At 39.2% G+C, this 8,473-nt stretch overlaps 1 non-coding gene across 1 annotated transcript; it reads left to right on the top strand.

The window, feature by feature from the left end:
* The first annotated feature begins 6,794 nt into the window (after positions 1 to 6,794).
* Positions 6,795 to 6,901, top strand: LOC118652213. The gene has a single exon (XR_004966481.1). It is a non-coding gene; the product is annotated as a U6 spliceosomal RNA (small nuclear RNA).
* Positions 6,902 to 8,473: the final 1,572 nt, after the last annotated feature.

The raw sequence follows: 8,473 nt of genomic DNA, 5'->3' as shown, positions 1-8,473 counted from the left end.
AGGCTATTCCAACAGGGGGAGAGAGAGCAGGAAAAACTGGTCCACACTCAACTACACAGGAAAAAAGAATGCAAGAGTTTTAAGAGGCTACTGGGATCACAGGTTATCTCTGCTTGTTAATTAACCGTAAGGAAAAGTAAACTTTCTTCCATCTTCATCACAGAAAGACATTTTGCAACTTGGAGCAAGATACCCTAACCCAAGTCAGGACCTGATCCTCTCCACAGACCAGGGAGATAGGAATACTATTTTCCTTGGTAACTGAATTTCAAAGGGATGGCTCTCAGGTCCTTGAGAAACACATTCTCAGGTCTTAAAACCAGCAAGAGGCTTTTAAAAATATATTTACATCTCATAGTATCAGAGAAGTAATTTATAATTACAAGATTGCTAAAGTAAATGCTGGGGAGGGGATGCGAGTGGGGAGAAGGGGAAAAAAGGAGGACATCTATAATACTTTCAACAATAACGATAAATTGGGGGGGAAAAGAAAAGAAAATAAAGTAAATGCTGTGAAAAGAGGGAGATTAGGAGCCTAGAGGCAGGAAGAAACTTTTAAACTGTGATTGAGCTGAAGGGAATGGTAAGGCCTTGTTGGTCAGAAGTGTTTATCTGTTGTGTTAGTCCAGAGTCAGTTTTAGGCAGGTCCCAAATCCTTGACTTTTTGGGAATGGGGCTTATTCTACAATCCTGGGGCAGGCACTCTCATGGCAGCCAAATTATATTTACAGAGCACCTTGTTCCTCCTGAGCTACAGAGGGTTGCATCTTTGACCCTTCCTCCTTGCTATAATAGGTCTTTCATTTTTGTTCTATGGGGCACAAGGTTCTGGTGTGAACTTCCTTTTCTTCCCATAGGAAAAACCCCTCCCATAGGCCTTTGCCTCTTAGAGAAAGCATCTCATCCCTTCATCTTTTTCATTGGAGCTAAGGAAGGTCTGCATATATCTGTGAGTGTATGGAAACCTAGTGGGCACAACTCCCAAGGGCTCTTTTCCATGCTAGCTCACACCTGGCATTTAGTAATTATTTAAAGCATTCGATCAGATTCTTCTATTCCCACTCGTCGGTCTCTGGTTTTTCTTTCTCTCTTGTTCTTTAACAGTTAACCAGCGCTCACTTTCTGGCTTTTTGGGAACGGGCTCCATATTTTTTATTTCTGGCTACTGAGTCACCCTGAGACCTCAGCTATCTGATGGGTTCAAACACATATTGATTTTGTAATTTGTCCTCCTTTATTCTTGTTTTAAATTGGGAGAGATACCTTTAATTCATACACCCCAATTGAAACCAGAAGTCATATATTACTTATTTTAAAATACCTTTTCCGTTATTAGCACAATCATACGAAATAACTTATCTTAGAACATCAAAATATCTCCCAAACACTGATAAGACATCAAAATATTCATGCCAAGTTATAGTTTTTCATTAATTTGTGCTATTTTTTAAAAAGTTATAATTGAATAGAAGATATTCTATTAATCTATACATATAAGAGGCCAATATGCAAAGTGTCTCCTTGGGAGTTTAACCAGGAGACCGGAAGTTTGACTGCTCATTATGACATGCAATGACCACCAGGGGGCGGCACGGAATGAAGGAAGGTCCCAGCTGGTGGCTGGCATCTGGGGAAGGAAGGCCCCAGTGGGCAACCAGAAGGCCCTGATCAGCCCTGATCACCAGCCACGCCTAGGGACCCTACCCATGCACGAATTTCATGCATTGGTCCTCTAGTCTATACTGATAATAGAGGAATATGCAAATTGTCCAGGATGCCATCATAGCAATAGTGATGGCCAAACAGCAGGCTGCATGGGATGACAAGGCTGGCAGGAGGGTTAATGAGGGACGACCAAATGACTGAACAGCAGGTTGCGTGGGGCAACAAGGCCAGCAGGGGTTTTAGTGAGGGGTGACAAAGTGACTGAACAGCAGGCTGCATTGGGCAACCAGGCCAGTAGGGGGGGGCAGTTTGGGGTGACCAGGCCAGCAAGGGGCAGTTCGAGGCAGCCAGGCTGGCAGAGGGGGGCAGTTAGGGGTGACCAGGCCAGCAGGGGGGCAACTGGAGGTGACCAGGCCAGCAAGGGGGCAGTTGGGGGCAACCAGGCCAGCAGAGGGGGGCAGTTGGGGGTGACCAGGCCAGCAGGGAGGCAATTAGGTGAGACCAGGCCATCGGGGGGGGGGGGTAGTTAGGGGCAAACAGGCCGGCAGAGGAGGGCAGTTAGGAGCAACCATGCCAGCAGGGGAGGGCAGTTAGGGGCAATCAGGCAGACATTTAGGAGCCAGTGGTCCCAGATTGTGAGAAGGATGTTCGAATGCCCGTTTAGGTTTGGCATTCAGACACCCCTCAAGGAGTCCCGGATTGGAGAGGGTGCAGGCTGGGCTGAGGGGACCCCCCACCATGCATGAATTTCATGCACCAAGCCTCTAGTTAATATATAATTCTGAAAGTATCAAATAACTTTAAACCAAAGTAAAAGTAATTATAGTTTTTTACAAGCTCTATAGTATGTTACTATGCAAAGTGTCTTAAAAAACAGGGTTTTTTGTTTGTAATTTATTGTTGACAGTATTACAGATGTCACCCAGTTTCTATTCCTTTTCTCCCTCCACCCAGCCCCAGCCCCACCCCAGGCCTTCACCATACTATTGTCTGTGTCCATGGGATATGCATATATGTGTATGTGTTCTTTGGCTAATCTCTTCCTGTCCCCCCAATCCCCTCCTTTCAAAGATGTCAGTCTGTTCCCTGCATCCATGCCTCTGGACCTATTTTGCTCATCAGTTTATTTTGTTCATTAGACCTACATATAAGTGAGATCACATGATATTTATCTTTCTCTGTCTGGCTTCTTAGTGGTGGGAAAATGTTGCAATTTAGTTGACATTTCTAATAATGACATACATTAAACATTAGGAGGAAGTTTTAATTTATATTAAAATCACTGAAATGCACTTAAAATACACATGCATTTAGTTCTTAGCAATATGTTTCTGGCTTTATAGTTATATGAGCATAGTACTTTTATATATATTTTTTGTGTTAATATTGGCAAAAAATTCAATTTAATATAAGTGCATACACATTCAAAATGAACTTTCATTTATAGAAACCAATAAAGAATTTAAATACTTTAACATAAAATTGTTTTACTCTGTTAAAAATATATTTTAAAAATATTGAATATTAAATTTAAAATATTGAAGATTAAATTTAATAAAAATTTAATCCGAATCTTAATAGGTTATAATGATTAACAATGATTAGATTTATGTTTTCTCTGAACAGTACATTTATATTATTTCAAGTTAGAAACCTACATAAATATATCTACACTACAAAAAGACAAAGATGCTAATTGACCATACCTTCGCTATGCCCTAAGCCACTCGCACCAGCCAATCAGAGCGACTATATGCAAATTAACCCAACCAAGATGGTGGCCTGCCGCCACGGAGCTGAGCAAGCAGGAGGCTTGGTTGCCCAGGCAATGGAGGAAGCCAAGCTTCCCACTGGCCCTGAGCCAGCTGTGGCCTCTGCTCATGGCAGCAAAGTTTCAATTATAGAAGACAAATAAATCCCAGATACCTGCTTCCAGCCAGCCTCCACTGGGAGCTTGGGTGGCTGGGGGTTGTGGCCAGAATGCAAACAGCCATTAGCCTCTCACTCAGGCTGGCCACACTTCATGGGGTGAGGGTCCCTGCTGGGGACTTAGCCAGCCTGAAAACGGCCCTCAGACCCTCACCCAGACTGGCCAGGCACCCCAGCAGGATCCCCCACACTGAAGGGGCTGTGGCCAGTCTGAAAATGGCCCTCAGCCCCTCACCAAGGATGGCCAGGCACCCCAGTGGGGATCCCCACCTGAAGGGGCTGTGCCCAGCCTGCAAACGGCCCTCAGCCCCTCACCCAGGCTGACCAGGAACTCCTATATAATAAAAGGGTAATATGCAAATTGACCCTAACAGCAGAACGACTGGGAATGACTGGTCACTATGACACACACTGACCACCAGGGGGCAGATGCTCAATGCAGGAGCTGTCCCTTGGTGGTCAGTGCGCTCTCACAGGGGGAGCTCTGCTCAGTCACAAGCCAGGCTGATGACTGCCAGTACAGCGTTGGTGGTGGGAGACTCTCCTGCCTCCTCAGCAGCGCTAAGGATGACCGACCGCATCTTATGCCTGCTCCCCGCTGGCAAGTGAACATCCCCTGAGGGCTCCCTGGCTGCCAGAGGGATATCTGACTGCCAGCTTAGGCCCAATCCCCCCAGGAAGCAGACCTAAGCCAGCAGGTGGTCATCCCCTGAGAGGTCCCAGACTGCAAGAAGGCACAGGCCGGGCTAGGGGACCCCCCCCCAGAGTGCACAAAGTTTTCTAGTTTATAAATAATGGACATAAAATTATGAAACTTTGATATAATTTAGTACAACTAACAAATGCCTATAAACATTTTAATATTTTGTGTAATTTTTTCTTTTATTGTGTTTCTATTATCACTAAATAAAATGCAAGGAATTAACCTATATGAACATTTGAATCTTTGGAAAAGACCATTATAGATAATACTGAATAAACACAAATGCACAGAACTAGAAGAGAAAAAAATTAAAAAACTCAAGTTTATGGTTTGGATATTTTGGATTCAAATGATTTTTCAAATGCATTTAATTTATGGAACCAAAAGACCATGGATAGCCACAGTAATCTTGATAAAGAAGAACAAAGTTAGAGGTACTCCAATACCTGATATCAAACTTTATTACAAGTCCATAGTAATCAAAACAGCATGGTATTGTCATAAAAACAGACATATAAATTGATGGAGCAGAACAGAGAGGACAGAAATAAAACCATGACTTTGTGGTCAATTAATAATTGACAAAGGAATTAAACACTTATAATGGGGTAAGGTAGTCTATTCCATAAATGGTGTTGAGAAAATAGGACAGAGACATGCAAAAAAAATAAAATAAAATTAGACCACTGCCTTACACTATGCACAAAAACAAACTAAAAATGGATTAAATACTTAAATATTAGATGTGAAACCATAAAAAACCTAGAAGAAAACATAGGCAGTAAAATATCAGACATTTCTTGTAGCAATATTTTTTTCTGATATGTCTTCTCAAGCAAGGGAAACAAAAGAAAAAATAAACAAATAGGACTATATCAAACTGAAAAGATATTTGCACAACAAAGGAAACCATCAACAAAATGAAAAGACAAGTCACTGAATGGGAGAACATATTTGGCAATGATATATCTGATAAGGGGTTAATATCCAAAATTTATAAAGAACTTTTATAACTCAATACCAAAGAAACAATCAAATTTAAAAATAGGCAAAAGATCTGAATAGACACTTCTTTAAAGAGGACATACAGACAGCCAACAGACATATGAAAAGATGTTCAACTGCACTAATCATCAGAGAGATTCAAGTTAAAAGCACAATGAATTATTACCTTACACCTGTCAGAATGGCTATATTCGATAAATCAAAAAAAGCAAGTCTTAGCGAAATTGTGAAGAAAAAGGGAACTCTTGTGCACTGTTGGTGGGAATGCAGATTGGTGCAGCCACTATTTAAAGCAGTATGGAGTTACCTCAAATAATGAAAAATAGAACTAGCTGCTTTATGTTTCAGTAATTCCACTTCTGGGCATTTATCCAAAGGAGCCCAAAACTCTATTAGAAAAAACACATGCACCCCTATGTTCATTGCAGCAGTATTTACAATGGCCAAGATTTGGAAGCAGCCCAAGTGTCCAGCATGGATGGACCTGGCGAGCATTATGCTGAGTGAAGTCAGTCAGAGAAAGACAAGTATCACATTATCTCACTTATATGTGGTATCTAACGAACAAAACAAACTAACAAACAAAATAGAAACAAATAGAAACAGATTCATAGATAGAGAACAGACTGACAGCTGTCATAGGGGAGGGTGGTTGCAGGTCTGGGTTCAAAAGGTGAAAAGATTAAGCAAAAACAAACAGCAAAACTCATAGACACAGACACAGACAACAATATGGTCATTATCAGAGGGAAAGTGGGTGAGGGGAGGTAGAAGAAATTTAGGGGGAGAAATGGTGATGGAAGATTTGACTTAGGGTGTTGAACACCCAATAAAATACAGAGATGATATATTATAAAATCACACACCTGAAGCCTATATAATTTTATTAACCAACTAGAGATCTGGTGCATGAAATTCATGCACAGGTAGGGTCCCTAGGCCAGGCCAGCGATCAGGGCCAATCTGTGGGTTGACTGGTGGGGCTATCAGAGGGGTCCCTGCTGGCACCCGCCTTGGCTGGCCTGGCACTGCCAGCTTGCCAGCCCTGCCCCCCGCCACCAGTGCTGGTTGGGGCCTGTGAGCTGGGGGCAGTTCCTGCTTTGAGTGTCTACCCCCTGGTGGTCAGTGCACATCATAGCAACCGGTCATTCTGCTGTTTGGTCAATTTGCATATTAAGCTTTTATTATAGAGGATGTCACCCTAATAAATTCAAAAAAAAAAAAAAATTTAAGCTCAGAGAGAGACTGCTTGATCTTCAATCTGAACTTCAACATTTCCATTGTTGACTTAAACTCTTTGTGTGCCAGTTTCTTCATTTAAAAGCCAACTTTAATTTAGGACTTAATTCAGGGATTAAATGAGTATGACTACAAACACACAAGTTAACACAACAGTGTTTCATGTATAGGAAGTAGTTTAAAATTATTACACATTGTTAATAAAATCAGTAATATTCAATATTATTCACATTTAAAAATATAACTATTTTCTGTTCTCGCTTCGGCAGCACATATACTAAAATTGGAACAATACAGAGAAGATTAGCATGGCCTCTACGCAAGGATGACACACAAATTCGTGAAGCGTTCCATATTTAAAAAAATATATATATATGTATATATATATTACTATTTTCTAACAAAATTTAATGTCTTATTTTAAAATGATTATATACTTTTACCTGTATTACAAATTAGTTCTTTTGATTACAGGGAATTTGTTATACAAACATTAGAATGAACTGTATTGTGAAAAATAATATTTTCTCCTAAAATATTTAAGCAGACCATTATTGTACTCTGTAATTGACTGGTAGTCGCAACAAAATTCCAGTAGTCAGAACAGTTGTAAAGTAGTTTCCTATAATCACCATATTTAAAATAGAAAATGTCTTCTGTTTTCATTAGAAAATCAACTTTTTACATCTATTTTTTTCTCTAGTATAATCTTTGAAAATATTTGTCTTATTATGCAGAAATTACACATTTTGACTTGAAAGGTAAAAATTTACCTACTTCTAAAAGGACAAATGGAACTATTACAAGATCTATGAACATGAAGAAAGACATGATGTTGATATAGAGACATCAAATAATGCTTAGAAAAAATTTGTGATAACATAAGAATGCATTAAGAGTTAAGTTGGAGGGGTGAGGAAAAACAGAATTTTGATTAGAAAAAAATGTGAAAATGAGCATAAAATATATAATTTGGTGGTTTTATTTGGTCAATAATCATCAGCAAATGTTGTCCACACTCTACCTAGAGTCTCTATCAGAATCTTTTAGTCAATATCACATATATGCAGTTTGATCACTTAATGTATTAGCAAGTAATTACATAGTAAAAACTAATTTTTAAAAATGGTGTCATAGACTTTTGATGTCAACAAATTTAGTAGATTCAAATAAAAATATTTTATAATTGCAATCAGGTTTTGACCAATTGGTGATTATAAAGTAACCATATAATGCTTTTAGAAAAACCCAAAGTAATCAGATGATGTTTAAGTATATTTAAGCATGATGACAGTAATATGTCTTTTGAAAAACATTCCTTGGAACAAAGTATTTTTAACAAAGCAAATAATCAAAATATGTGGCTTAACCAAATGTATAATTTACAAGTTTGAAGTTTCTCATCTATAGTTATATACAAGGATAGTTTTCTATCCTGGAACTTAGTTATGATCAATGGGTATGGAGGCACTATGAGACATAAAACATGAAAATATATTTCCATATTTGTCATAGTGGCACACTAAAGCCAACTTGTATTTTTCTTTGAGAGCTATTTTGTCCCAATTCCATCTGGGTTCAGTTGAAGTTAAGATTAAAGTGAAGTTGAAATTGGCCATGTGAGAGTATAAAAATCTGCAAATACTATAAATTACAGCTTTTTCTATGTTTTCCTCTGGGGAGCCTGTTAAGCATTCATCAGCATACTGCTCATGTCTCTTCTAGTAAAAAAATGGACTCACTTCTTTGATATAATTCAGCATAAAGTCTTTTCTCTCAAAAATGTAGTTAATTTACAATAGAAAAAGTAGTCCCACTACTGGAGGTGTGACTAACATACCACATATATATGGATTCCATTAAGTTCCCCCAAACAAAATAAACTAAGAATGAGTTAAAAAGACAAAAGCTATCAGCACCATGGTTCCATGT

This window comes from Myotis myotis, unplaced genomic scaffold (assembly GCF_014108235.1).
Source record: "Myotis myotis isolate mMyoMyo1 unplaced genomic scaffold, mMyoMyo1.p scaffold_m19_p_3, whole genome shotgun sequence".
NCBI lineage: Eukaryota > Metazoa > Chordata > Mammalia > Chiroptera > Vespertilionidae > Myotis > Myotis myotis.
This window is presented reverse-complemented; position numbering and strand designations above follow the sequence as displayed.